General features: G+C 32.1%; 1 long non-coding RNA gene across 1 annotated transcript; it reads left to right on the forward strand.

The window, feature by feature from the left end:
• Positions 1–2,289: 2,289 nt before the first annotated feature.
• On the forward strand, positions 2,290–3,394 carry LOC147927175 (uncharacterized). Its single transcript, XR_015582978.1, has 3 exons — positions 2,290–2,424; positions 2,633–2,993; positions 3,332–3,394. It is a non-coding gene; the product is annotated as an uncharacterized LOC147927175 (long non-coding RNA).
• The last annotated feature ends 10,514 nt before the right edge of the window (positions 3,395–13,908 follow it).

Consider the following 13,908-nt stretch of genomic DNA (forward strand, 5'->3'; position numbering starts at 1 on the left):
TTACTAGACTTGTAAACTTTGAAAACACATCCCCCTCCTTAAGACTTTCTACCCTTTACTTTTCTGTACAGATCCATACCCAATACCCCAAATCGAGTTTTCACCTAGTCCTACTAGTCCGGATAATGCGAACTAGAAATACATAGGATCTTACTCTTGTCGGTTAGAACCTAACACTTTCTAACAAGCTCAACTCGGAAAAGGCCTGACACTCAAGAATACAATTGGCTTGAAAGAATGATTGGATAAGGGTGCGGAGAACTGTTCTAGAGATGGGAATCAACTACTGACAAGGGTGGTAAAAATGCGAAAGAAAATCCAAGTATGTATATGGTATCCATGAGTTCAACTTCAATGCATAACAGGATAATTGCAAGTCAGGATTAGGTTCAGGTAGATAGGAAATGATATCAATTCAAAACATGCTTCAATCTTTCATTTTCAAATTCAATCAACATGCATCAAAGAACTAATAACAAGGGCCTTGATCCTATCCTATTGAATCCAGCATGCTACCAAGGTTACAATCCTCATCAACCCCTATGCTAAATGCAACAACCCTATATGAATAACACTAGACTCAATCCTAATATGCAAGTGCAAACTATATGAACACTCTGTTTTTGTGGAAATTTTCAAAAAAATTTCAAATTTTTATGGTTTTTCTATGTTTTTGTGGAAATTTTTTCAATCCTAATAAGCAAGTGCAAACTAATATGCAAGGCGACTCGAGCTGGATATATACGCTTCCACTAAAACGATGATAACTTTTGAACCACACCTCTGATTGGCTTGAAATAAACGGCGTTGGAAAGATGACTCAAGTTTCTACAACTTTTATGAAGACGTCGAAAGCTAAATCCCACTCGGGTGGAACGACTCGAACGAGGTGTCTCGAGTGGAGTGACTCGAACGACTAGAGTGGTGCGACTCGAACGACGTCTTGGAGGATGGCTCGGACAACGAATCGAATGGTGATGTTGAGCGATGTGTTCCCAACGTCTCCTAGATACCTGAAATACTCCAAAATGCACAATGTATGCAAGGATGATGCAATAACTACCTAGACATGCAAAGTGTATGGAAAAGACTAGAAGATGTTGGAAAACAATCAGTTATCCTAGCTAAATGCATGATAAATATATGCTAAAGGGAAAAAAATATAGACATATCACTACTGCATTGCTTAAATTCCTTCCCATAGAATCAATACTCTTTGTAACGGACCGAAAAATAGGTTTTTAATTAGTTATAAGAGAAATTGTGAGAGCAATCCCCAATGGAAATGCTCTTACTATATAATTATTGTTCCCTTTACAATGCAAAAGTGATAGCCATTGGTTTAAACCAATTTTAGACACGATAAATCCCCATGGAGAAAACTCCAAGTTCGAGTTAAAACACATAATATTAGTGTACTAGGATTTACCCCGTAGTATACCACGGGTTAATTTTTTTAAAAACTTTTTATATAAAATTTAGATAATTTTGTATTATTAGGTAGTTCTAGTTTACCCACGGGTTAACTTTTTTTTTTAAGACACTTACTCTCATGTCTTCAATATCAAGCAATCTCTATATTAGTAAAAGAGAAGTACAAAATATTTTCTGGGTCGGGTCAATAAAAAAAATTACCCGAAATTGATTTCATCGGATTTGGGTTGTTAACATCCGAAATCTACAAATGGATACTTCTCATATCGTTCCATAATCGTTCCATAAATCTTATAAAAAAACAAAGAGGGTCGGATGTATAATTACAGTTCCTATAATTTAGGAAACAATCAAAATTAATCCTCTATATATTAATAGAGAAGCATTTTGTTGAAAATGCTAATGTGTCGTCACCAGAACGATTTGGAGATTTAATTGCAATTAAGCATCTCAAGATAAACATATTTACAAAAATGTCTTTTGATTTAGGGAAATTACCTAGAATATTACATAAAAGTAGGTTTATTACTAGACTAACATGTTGAGATTTCTGTTTTACTAGAATAACACATAAAAGTTTGCAAATTACTTCTATATCTGAATTGTGTGTTTTATTACGATTTATGTCATTTATAATTAAATTTGTTCTGAAAAAAAAACTTGAGATCTTATGCTCTTGCTCTTGTTTCCCTGTTTTTGTTTCTTTTTGAATCGATGTTTGTTTGATTTTTTGTCAAATCCTCCTTTACTCTGATAAATTCCCGGATGCAAGAAAAGAAGCTTCACTTCTCCACCAAATAAAGTTACAATTTTTTTTCTTTTAGGGTTTCCTCTCTCTCTTTTCTTTGGGAGATGTCAATCAGAGGAGAGATTTCAACCTTAAAGGTTTCAATTTTTTTTTTTCAGTCTTTCACTTTCTTCGCCGACGTTTCTCTTTTGACCGGAGGAGTGTGACTATATCTTCTCTTCTGTTCTGTTCTTGATTTACAGGTTTTTACCTTCTTTCTTTCTTGTGCACACTTTTCGTTTCTATCTCAGTTCGTAACAGTTCAAGATTTATCGATTAAGATTTCTGAAAGTATTGGTTTTTAAAATAGTGATTTAGACAAAGTTTGAATCTTTGTTATGATTACGTATTGGGTTTGATCAGTCTTTGTTTCGTTTGATGAATTAAAACCCTTAATTGCAATTTTCACAGGAAGCAAAAAGCTAAAAAATATGGACTTTGATGATGAACCCAAGCCAAAGGAGGTTGCTAAAACCCGTAGATTCGCACCTGGCCGTGCTGGGAAGACTAAACCGAAACCTAAACCGGAACCCCCTGCAGCTAAACCGGAGCAGCCGGCGTCGTCACAAACTGAGTCTGTGAGCAAGAATGAGCAGCCGGCGTCGTCAAACCGTCTATTGATGCTAATAACCTCGTAAGCTCTGTGGTAAGTGAAGTCAAATCAAAAACAAGCATTGGAGACAGTGATTTGTCTGATGCTGATGTACTAGAAGCAATTGACAGAGGTGGCAAAGATGCCTATGCGTTTTGCAACAAACCAGCTACTTATTGGGTATGTTATACGTAGCATAGTTTGAAGGTTTCTCTAAGTTTCGTATGTTGTGGTCTTACATAATATCTTCAAAAGATAAGACCATATCATCTTCCGCCATTAGCTTTTTTTGTCAAAGGTAATCTCAGTAGATTAGATATTTACCATCCACAGTTGATTGTCATTTTGAAGTTTGTAAATCTTGGAATGTTAGACTTGAACTAAGAAATGTGTAATACTCGATTTATGTGTCTTTGCGAAGTCGAAGAATGGAAAATGATGCACATATATCTTTTGTGCCTAGATGATACGATAATTTTCCATACTGTCTGCAACTCACTTCCATTGATTTTCTGCAGGCTTTGGATCCAATTGATGGCACAAGGGGGTTTCTTAAAGGAGATGAAGCTTTATATGTGGTATCTCTCGTATGACATACCTCTGTGCTTTTCATTTCCTTTCAGAGTCTTAAAAAAGGTCCGTGTGAGAGTTACAGAAACCATCTTTTGGGATTGATAATTTGATATATCCTCAAAAAACTTTCTTGCTTAGCTTTACTTAATTTCTTTTTGCAAAAGCACGGCTGAGCAATGAACAAGATATATATTTCTCTTATGCATATATATGAGTTGGATATGAGGTTTCATGTTGTTTTGTTTTGTTTCTGATATCTCTTCTTCGTCATAAATTTTATATGCATAAATCTCAGGTAGGATTGGCCCTTGTTGTAGATAATGAAATTGTGCTAGGAGTTATGGGATGTCCAAACTGGCCAGGAGATTTATCAGATCAATCCACCGGAACTCTAATGATCTCGCATATTGGCTGTGGAACGTGGACCAAGGGGTTACAAAATATCTCTGGCAAAGTAAGCGGTGATTGGACAAGGTGTTTTGTTGATTCCTGTGATTTAGTGAACAAAGCAAGGTATTGTATACAAGAAAGCCAAACCTGGGAATCACTTCCTCTCTCTGGTTTCTTCGCTGCAAATATAGCTTCAGATGACTTACAGCATGAAGATATCATTCTGGTGCCCACATGTTGTGGAAGGTATCTACTAATTTTCTATCTACTAAAACACACATTAAAGTTCTTCATACAAAAAGAAATAGTAATGAACAATTTTACCTCTTTAGAGCTGAAACTATCTACGAGTTGCTTGTATGCAAATTTTTAACATTTCCCACTCAGTTAACTTTCCCTATTTGTGTGTACAGTTTGTGCAAGTATATGGTGGTAGCTCCGAACCAAAACTCAGCGAACAATAAAGGTACTCAGATTGTTTGATCCGGATCTACGCACAGCAAAATCTCTTTCTTATGTTGTTGTATCGAGTATTATTTATCTCTCTTTCTCTTAAGAGATTGTCTTGAAAACATGTAGTCTTGGGATCATGCTGTTGGGATGATATGTGTTCATGAAGCCGGAGGAAAGGTTGGTGAAATCTTTATACACTGTGTCTCGAAGCCATTCTTGTTACCATATCATTTCATCAATAAAGAGTTCTTAAAAATCGGCAAATAACAAGATAGAGCTTGCCTAGGAATCTAACAAGGCCCTAAGTCTAATGATCATGATCTCTTTTTAAAGTTTATTGAGAGAACGAGTCTCTATCTTCTCAGGTAACAGATTGGGAAGGAGATGAAATCAATTTGGAGGAAGATCAATCTGAAAGAAGGATCATTTTCCCTGCGGGTGGTGTTCTAGTTAGCAACGGACGTTTACATAATCAGCTTCTTGAGATGACATCTTCTGCTTCACCAGCTCTTTGATTCATATGATTCATAATCAGATTCTTGAGATGATCTCCATTCTTGTTCTACTTCGGAGTATGTTTGTTTATATATTGTATTATTGAAAGTACTGTATATCTAGTTTGTTTTCGTTTATCCAAAAGATTGGTCTTCATTTAGAAACGCCTCTTCTCTAATCTCTCTTTCTCTCCCAATAGCACTGAAAAATCAAAATCAGCACGGTCTTGTCCGATTAGAATATAGTTGAATGATTCTTGTTGTGTTCTCATATTGACATATAGAATCTACTATAACCCTTGTATAGTTTAGGAGGAAAAGAAAAAGAAAAAAACAAAATTTCACAATTCAGATCTTCAACTTTTTTAGTAATATCTCGACGAAGAAATATGTCATTATAGCATCACTTCTATAATGGAACGTAACGAACGAACATCCAAGAATAGAAACCACTACTTTTTAAATAATTCAAATGTATATTATAATAGATACTAACTAAATACTTTTACTAATTAATAATATTAACTATAACGTGGATGTAATTTTGTATGGTTATTGTTCATTACCTCTCGAAAATATGATAAATAAACAATTACGAATTACATAGGTTGTTCTAGTAACATCTCTTACTTTTTCTAGTAACATCTCTTACTTGTTCCATTTCCGGTGAACAACAACGACAATATTAGCTAGGGTTATAGAAGAAGATATGTTGAAGATGACTACAAAATTACAATAATATTGTTCATTAAAACGGATTTATGGACCTACACTAAGGAAAAGAACGTTATGTACGTACTCTAATCTCAAGAACATTATGTACGTATGCGTTCATATGTACGTACACGTTTATATGTACGTACACGTTCGATTTTAGGTTTAATGAACCCGAAATTACCAGAATATCCTCGTCTTCTACCTCTAACATACGACTGAAAACCCTAATTTTCCCTGCCTCACTTTATTTTTTCACGACTTATGTCTATTTTTTTGGTTTCACTTGTGGGTTTTTTACTCAACTATTATAGATTTTCATCTCAACATCTGATTTCTAAATTAAAAACCTATAAAAAGTGAGTTATATAGATTTTCGAACAGATATCTAGCTCTTCCATGGATGAACCCAGAGGAAAGATTAACGAAACAGAGTAGGAAAAAGACGTTTGCTCCGGCCGACAAACAGAATACGATTGATGAATCTGCTACAAACGTTATTACATGAACACCATAGATCGGAAGAACAGCAAACGTGTTTAGATCTACCTCCAATAAGTCTATCGCAACGCTAGACTGTCTTTGACAGCTCAAACAAATTCGTGTTATTCTGGTAAGACTTTACAGCTGTCAGAAATGCTTACTAAATCTACCACGGACAAGAAACCTACCATCACACTCCGAAAACTATTTCAAAAAAACAAACAAGTATACCAAAAATATCTGTAAGGAGAGAAGGCTGTCGCAAAAATCTGTCGCAACAGGCCATTAATCTACCATAAATATCTTCCCACCCTTTTACGTTTGCCGCTACACGCGCTAAAAACAAAAGTCTATCATCAAAGGGAAATTCCTCTACCAACTTAATCTACCGAATCGATTTCATGTACGTCCACCGATAAGTGTACCAACACTACAACTAAGTGTACCATCTACAATGACCGATAAGTGTACCAAGACTACAACTAAGTGTACCAAAAATATCTGACGTACACCTTTAATCAGTCCACGTGTATAAATCTATCATCAAAGGATCGGTAGACTTAGTCCCAACTTCCAATGTTTTTTTTTTTTTCTAATGGCATTAGCCGTAATTACGTTTTTTCCCAACACTAGTTTCAGGGGTAGTATAGGTACAATGGGTTAGTCTAGTAATAACAAACAATTGTATGTTACCTTTGTAATAAGGAAGCTTTTATGCAATATTCTAGTAACTCACCCTTTGATTTATTAAATATGCCATTAAAATATATAAGGAAATCTTTATTTCATTATTATTTACATAAATGTGTCATTAGAATATATAAGGTAATGTTTCTTTCTATCCCCTATATATTAATAGAGAAGCACATTCTTGAAAAAGCTGATGTATCGCCGCCAGAGAGCTCTGTGCACCTTTTAGCAAATTACCCTTCAATTTACTACTTAATTACATTAACATGCCATTATATTTTTAAAAAAGACAATTAACTGAATAATAGTTAAATATGTCATCATTTTTGACACAAATTTAAATATCAAATACTAATTAAATAACTACATACTATTTTAAGGTAAAATTTTACTATAATTTACTTACAAATATACAAGACAAAGTTATATTGATTTCTTAGAGTCAATATAAGTAAAATATTCTGAAAAGGCTATAAAAACATATCAATTAATATAAAGTTTATAAAAAGAAAAAACATATAACTTATGAACATAATCATATAAAAACAAAATGTTATTTTTATGTTAGTATTATAACCATAATAATTTAAATAACAGCCTTTTAATAGTTATTATAATTGATTACAGAAAGAAGTATATTATCCCTAAATTATCTCCAACTCATTAAAAGAAACTTGAATCCTAATAAATATAGATTTATATATATTCATAAATAAATATAAAAATGACAAAAAATTAGGGACTATCATGATGTGTGATTATTTATATATATCTAAAGTATGTAAATTAATTAATTTCAACATTTAGTATCATTATTCATTAAAAATAGAAATATTGATAACCGAATAAGAATATATGTTCTAATTGTATATTCCTCTATGTGCTATTAAAAAGGAATGAGAAAATAACTCTTATCATTATAAATAAACTTAGTACCCAAAAAATATAATATATTTAAAATGAGTGGCTATTACATTATGCAAAATTGTTATAGTCGATAAACCATAAATATAAATTTGATTTTGAAAATATAAATTATTATTTACTTATAATAATTTTTTTTAAATTGATTTATTCCGCACATAGTGCGGGTTGTTACCTAGTGGGATATTATTCATAAATCCAAAATTACTGTCAAAGATATCATATCTTTACCAAATATATTTTCGGTAAATTAATCCTAATTTTTAGTCTTCTAATTGATTTTGAAAACAGAAATCGCATAATCATCCTCTTAAACTAACAAAATCCACGAAGGTTAACTTTCTAAAATTATCAAATCAATTATGAGAATATACTCTAAGTATAAATACGCATTTGTCATACAGCTTTCAATTCATACATTTGATATGTGAAATTGGTTCTGGTTTTTGTGTTTGAAATTCTTAGTTTAACTCATGAATGTCTTTGCTTATAGTGTTTTAGTGATTGTTTGTCAAAAAAAAAAAAAATAGTGTTTTAGTGATTAAGGTTCGTAAGTTTCTGTTGGAGAGCACCACCACGATGACAATGGTGTGTTGTTGGCGATGATGCTCGTGGTGGAAGATTAAATCGGAGCAGCTTAACAAGGGTTAATACAATTTACTCAATTTCAAAGCAGATTTATTTCAAATGATTTTTTGTCATTTGATCTTTAAATTTTTTTTTTTTTTTTAAATAATTTGTTAATTAGGATTTAAGAGGTTTCAGATGCTTCTGCATATGCAGAAAAGATATGCACAAAAGAGATGATTCTAGAATTGGAAAGCCTCTTGGAAGGGGAACATCTTCCTCGCGGGTCAGTATGCCTTTGATTCAATTAGTCTCTTTTGTAGAACAATCACTAATCTCCAGAATTTTATATTTTTGTTGATTAGTTCTAGAAAATCTGTTTAAGATCGTTTACTGTTTTTATTTACCAATCTCACACACTTACAAAAATATGACAAAGGTAAATCAAATTGTTGCTCTTAAAGGTTCTTTTCAAGAGCCAGCTTCAACAATCATAAGTCCAACATCTTCTCAGGAGAAAAGTAGAGATAAAGTCTCTCATCTTCAACATGAATAATCTACAGCGTTATCAAGTAAGTTCAATGTTTTTTTTTTTTTTTTCATTAACTAATAAAATTATCCAAGCTCTTGGCCATAACACACTTCCTTTAGTATGCTTCTAAAGTGATAAAAATTTAAGAAATGCAGATATATAAACGAGAGACGACGACTTGCAACAAAATGTATAAGTGTAACTGCTTAAATAATTTGTAGAACAATCTAATCTTTATTATCTTTGGTTTTTGTTTGTGAAGATTATAAGATTGGTGGTGGTAGATTAGCCAAGAAATTTTAAATCTTCATGTGATAATAAAGTTGTATATTTTGGATTCTCTTCTGCAGGTACAGTTGTACTAATGTGACTTCACATTTGGGTTCGGTGGTTCCTTTCCACAAAGGTGCATCGCTATTGAACTGCAAAAATATGGAGAAGATTTGAGAAAGTTTCAATACAAAACTCTTAACATAATAAAGGTCCTGACCTAAAAAAAAAAAAATTTGGCCTTTTCCCCTATGTATTTTTGGTGAATTTTTTTTTTTGGACCCTATTGTTAACCAAAAAAACCAAAATAATGAAAAGACCCGGTGCTATGGCTCACCTAGCACATGTCTAGAGCCTGGCTGAGTAGAAGGGAAGCAGATAAGTAGAGAATACGTGAAGGTGACTTGATGAGACATAATTCCATGTAGAAGATCACCTCTTTTATGGACATTTGTTCTCATAATGTATTGGCATTATGCAATACTTTGAGAAGTATATTAGCTGCATGTTAATACTGTACTAAGCCCACATAGTTTACTTAGACTTAATATATTTAGTCCATTACGTATATAAATAATTAACCAATATATATATATATATATATATATATTTTCGTGTATTTATATTGATCATTTTTAAAAATGTATCTCAAACTTAATTATTTGCAAAATATTTACATGTATTTATTTTTATACATTAATATCATTTACTCATTATTTTTATTCTTTTTTATTCCAAATTTATGATAATTTTTGTTTTTCATATATTTTATTGTATGAAAATTCAGTATATTATCATTCTTTTATTTGTTTATTTCTCTTCCACTATTTCACCATAATTATCCGTACTATAGTAAAATAAAATATAATATATATATTTCAATATGTAAATTATAATATATTTTAATTTGTTATAAATTGCATGTATTTGTAAACATTCTCTCGCGCTGTAGCGCGGGTGCGATCCTAGTATTTGGTAAAGAGATCTTTGTTGTTCTATTTTTGAGAGTTTTGCGCTTTCGATTTTGTGAAATAGTGCTTTTAAGTTGGAAGCGATTACATCACACTTCTGGTCGCGTGATCCAATTGCCTAACAAACACATCCGTACAACATTACGAATGTGCAGCTCAATATGAGAAGTCACCGAGGTAAGAAGATAATTCAATTGTTTTCCACGTAAATATCGATGTTCAAGAAATTAGCTTGTGACGATCATGGTTGAGTTGAAATAGATACCTTTATTGATTCTGTAATATCCCAACATTATTATGAATTGCCCTTACGATCCAATATTGGTCTTTGCTTTTTAAAGATGTGGGTAAAAGCAAAGACCTATGAATAGAGGAATCTCTATTTTAGAGGTGGAAATAGAGGATCATTAGAGTAAAATCCACATCTATTATAGAATTCCTCAATTATAGAGGCAAAAATAGAGAACCATTAGAGATGCTCTAAAAGAGTTTGCTTTTCTCAATCACAGTCACAAAGACCGGTGATTTTAGTAAGATGTGGTAAAGTGATTATTTTTCTCATTCTCTGGTCACATAGAAAACTGATTTCCTCAATACTATTTTTTATAAGACTTGATAAAAGTATTGTGTTTTCTCCAAATGAGACTTTTAGAGACTTATAATTTATTTTAACCCGTGGGTAAAAATATTTGGTTTTTCCCAAACTTAGTCACAAACACTAATGATTTTTATATAAGTTGTTGGTAACTTGATCTTAGACCAGCAAACTAAACCAACCTCAAGTATAATTGTCTGTTGAGATAATTATATTAAATCGTGGGCAAATATTTTTTATATTCATGTGGAGTATAATATTAGTGTATTAACATGAAGTTTACGCTTTCTCTTTTTCTAAAAAAAAATCAATGGCAACATGAAATGTTTATGAAATATTTTCGTCAACAGAAAAATTACACACATATATATATATATATATATATAACGTACGAAAACATTTTTGCATTGTACTCCACATGAATATATTAATATTTTCTTATTTTAGTATTATTGTTTTCAATGCCCCATCTCATTGTCATTGGTGAATTATACGTTTGAATTGTCAACTGATATAATTTACCAATAGTTGAAGCTGAAAAATCTAACGAAAACAAAAATGGAACAATACTCATCTATATCTCAATTTCTTAGCTTTCACGTAAAGGGTGAGTTTTGAGTAACACGAAATTGTAGAGATCAATGGAAATTGTGGATGTTGAGTAGTTTACTTGGAGATCCACTTCTATTCATTGGGACCACCCTCTCCATTCCTAACGTCACATTTTTTTTTTTTTTTTTTGTATTTTAATTGCATATAAGCAAGCAAGCATTGACCTATTATTTCTCTTGTCCCTATCCTATACTCTGATTTTCTTTGTATTTAACCCATAATGTGTTTAATCGATTCTTCAAACTTCAAAGGCTTGTCCAAACATTCTCGTCGCGTCGATACGAAAATGTTCAACTATGATCTTTTCCTCTAAAATCTTAAAACCTTTACTTTAAATATCTTTCGAAGGATTTCAGAAACATTTTCGTGGGTACTCTCTAATTCAATAATCCTTATATCCTATAATATAAAATGTTTAAGAAGTTTATTTTTGTTTGTTTCACTTTATAAGATGCTTTACAAAAAAAAAATGCTTTACAAATTTTAATGTTGTTTGGTAATTTTGACTCTTTAAATTTTGCAGTTTTTTTCATGCTTAGTTGACTTTTATTTTTAATTAATTATGAAATGATGCTTAGTTTTTTTTTTCAACCACACGTTAAATTAGAAAATAACTCCAAGGTTGGTTGCCCAAACCGAAGGAAAAGACTTTACAAATGAAACGATCCGACCCGTTATTTTTTTTTAAATAATAAATAATAAATAATAATTATAAATAAACTATAACTAGTGGTCCCATACCCAATAGCCACCAAAACCACATTCACAATCAACAACGGAAATAACCAACACCAATAAATATCCAATAATAATCCAATAATAATCCAATAATAAACCAATATTATAACATAACAATATCCAAATACCAAACAACAGGAAACATAGAACTATCAACCTAGCAATGTTTCTAATGACCCAATTCTAGCAACCTAGCAATGTCAGACAACAACCAATCGAGTCCCTAGAACATCCTCCTCTTCATTGCCTTGATTTCACGATCACACTTTGCCTTTACCTGCACCACAAACACAAATTGAGATGCATGAGTATTTTATAAACACTCAGTGAGACAATCCTCCCATCTACTGGGCTATACACACAAGCAACTGTAATTCCAATGTTCCAAACAATCAACAAACAAAGCATACAAACTAAGAAAACAAACATCGTCTCACTGGAAGGGAGGTGTCGACCGACACCATCCAAGTGTCGACCGACACTATCCAACAGTGTCGATCGATGCCGCTTCACTGGTGTCGACCGACACCATCTGGTGTCAATCGACACTACCTCTGCAACCGCAATCCTCACGAAGCCGAGAGTCGAATCTCGCTCCCAAACTCCACCAAATCGTCCAATACTCGAGACCCAAGCCATATACATCCGTAGGAACCTGTAGCAGTCAATCTCAGCAAGAAAAACACACAAACACAGCAACAAACAAGCAAGAACAAGGAATCACAGGCTTAGATTAGCCATGGTCATGCACTCACCTCTCTGCAGGAAGAATCTGACAAACAATGATGAATCTCACACTCCCAGCAATCTTCTAGCTTCTTCCTAGCTTCCAATCTCCCAAGAAAAGCCAACAAATCTCCCAAAAATCACCAAAAAGCTCAAGAACACACTTTCTCTTTGTTTTCTCTCAAAACGATGAGAACGGTGACCAAACAATCTTTCCAAAACCCTTATGGTCGACAAAACACTTAAATAACTTGGTTTAATGGTTTTTCCTAAAGCAAACCGGTCCAAATCGATAATTAAATCAATCTGGTCCAAATCTAAAAATTAACTTTGTTCCACTTGATAATACACTACATGAAAAACGCACCCAACTTTTTATTTTAAGGTCTTGAATGGTAACACGTGAAAAAGTGTTTTTCAATAGAGAATTTTATTAGTTCTACCAAATTCAGAAGTCATTCTTTCCGGATGTACCACATTGCAAAACAACTTTCAAAAATTACCACACCTCTCTTTAAAAATGACCATTATAACCCTCCAATTTGTTTTTTTTTTGCAAAACCACAGAAAATTGTTTCTTTTTGTTTTTTATTTAATAAAGAACAACTCTGACGAAAGTTTTTGTTTTTTTTTCTTTCTCTATTTCTTTACCTTTTTCTTTATTACAACTACATTATTTTTTCTAGAGATTCAAATATAACGGTGGACAAGTTTACATTATATATAGACAATTATAGCAAAAAATAAATTTAGTCCACGAATATAAAAAATACACAATGTTACAAAATTTTAGATGGACAACTTTCATGCTTTTACAAATTAAACAAGTTAGATGAGTTATCTCAAGTAAATAAATTATTGTGAATAATTACTATAAAGTTATTTATTATTTTCTTAGTTTTAGCAGAAAATAAATTTTGTCCACCAATATAGAAATGCACAACAATGAAATAAATCTTGGTGGATAACACTGAAATTTTCGGTGGACAACTTTAATACTCTTACATATAAAACAAGTTATATGAGCTCTCCCAAGTTGTATTACGGACACAAATTTGAAAAAAAAAACTTATTATATCTGGTAGACTATAATTATTGTTCACGAATTTTTCATTTAGCTATTTGTCTTTTTGTACTTTGATTCTTTCTTCTAATATAGATTCATTTTGCTTATACACGCGATATTTATAGTCCATTACATGCAGATCAGTTTGGTCATTTTCTCTTCATATTATGGTATATTGAAAAAAATGTTTTCGTTTGTGGTAGAACTCGAAAGTTTGAAAACAAATATGGTAAATTTAATAAAATTTCCTTTTCAATATTTATGAAAAAAATAAACCATGTCACCAATCACACCACC

Source organism: Camelina sativa, chromosome 15 (genome assembly GCF_030686135.1).
Source record: "Camelina sativa cultivar CO46 ecotype springtype chromosome 15, ASM3068613v1".
In the NCBI taxonomy this organism is placed as follows: Eukaryota; Viridiplantae; Streptophyta; class Magnoliopsida; order Brassicales; family Brassicaceae; genus Camelina; species Camelina sativa.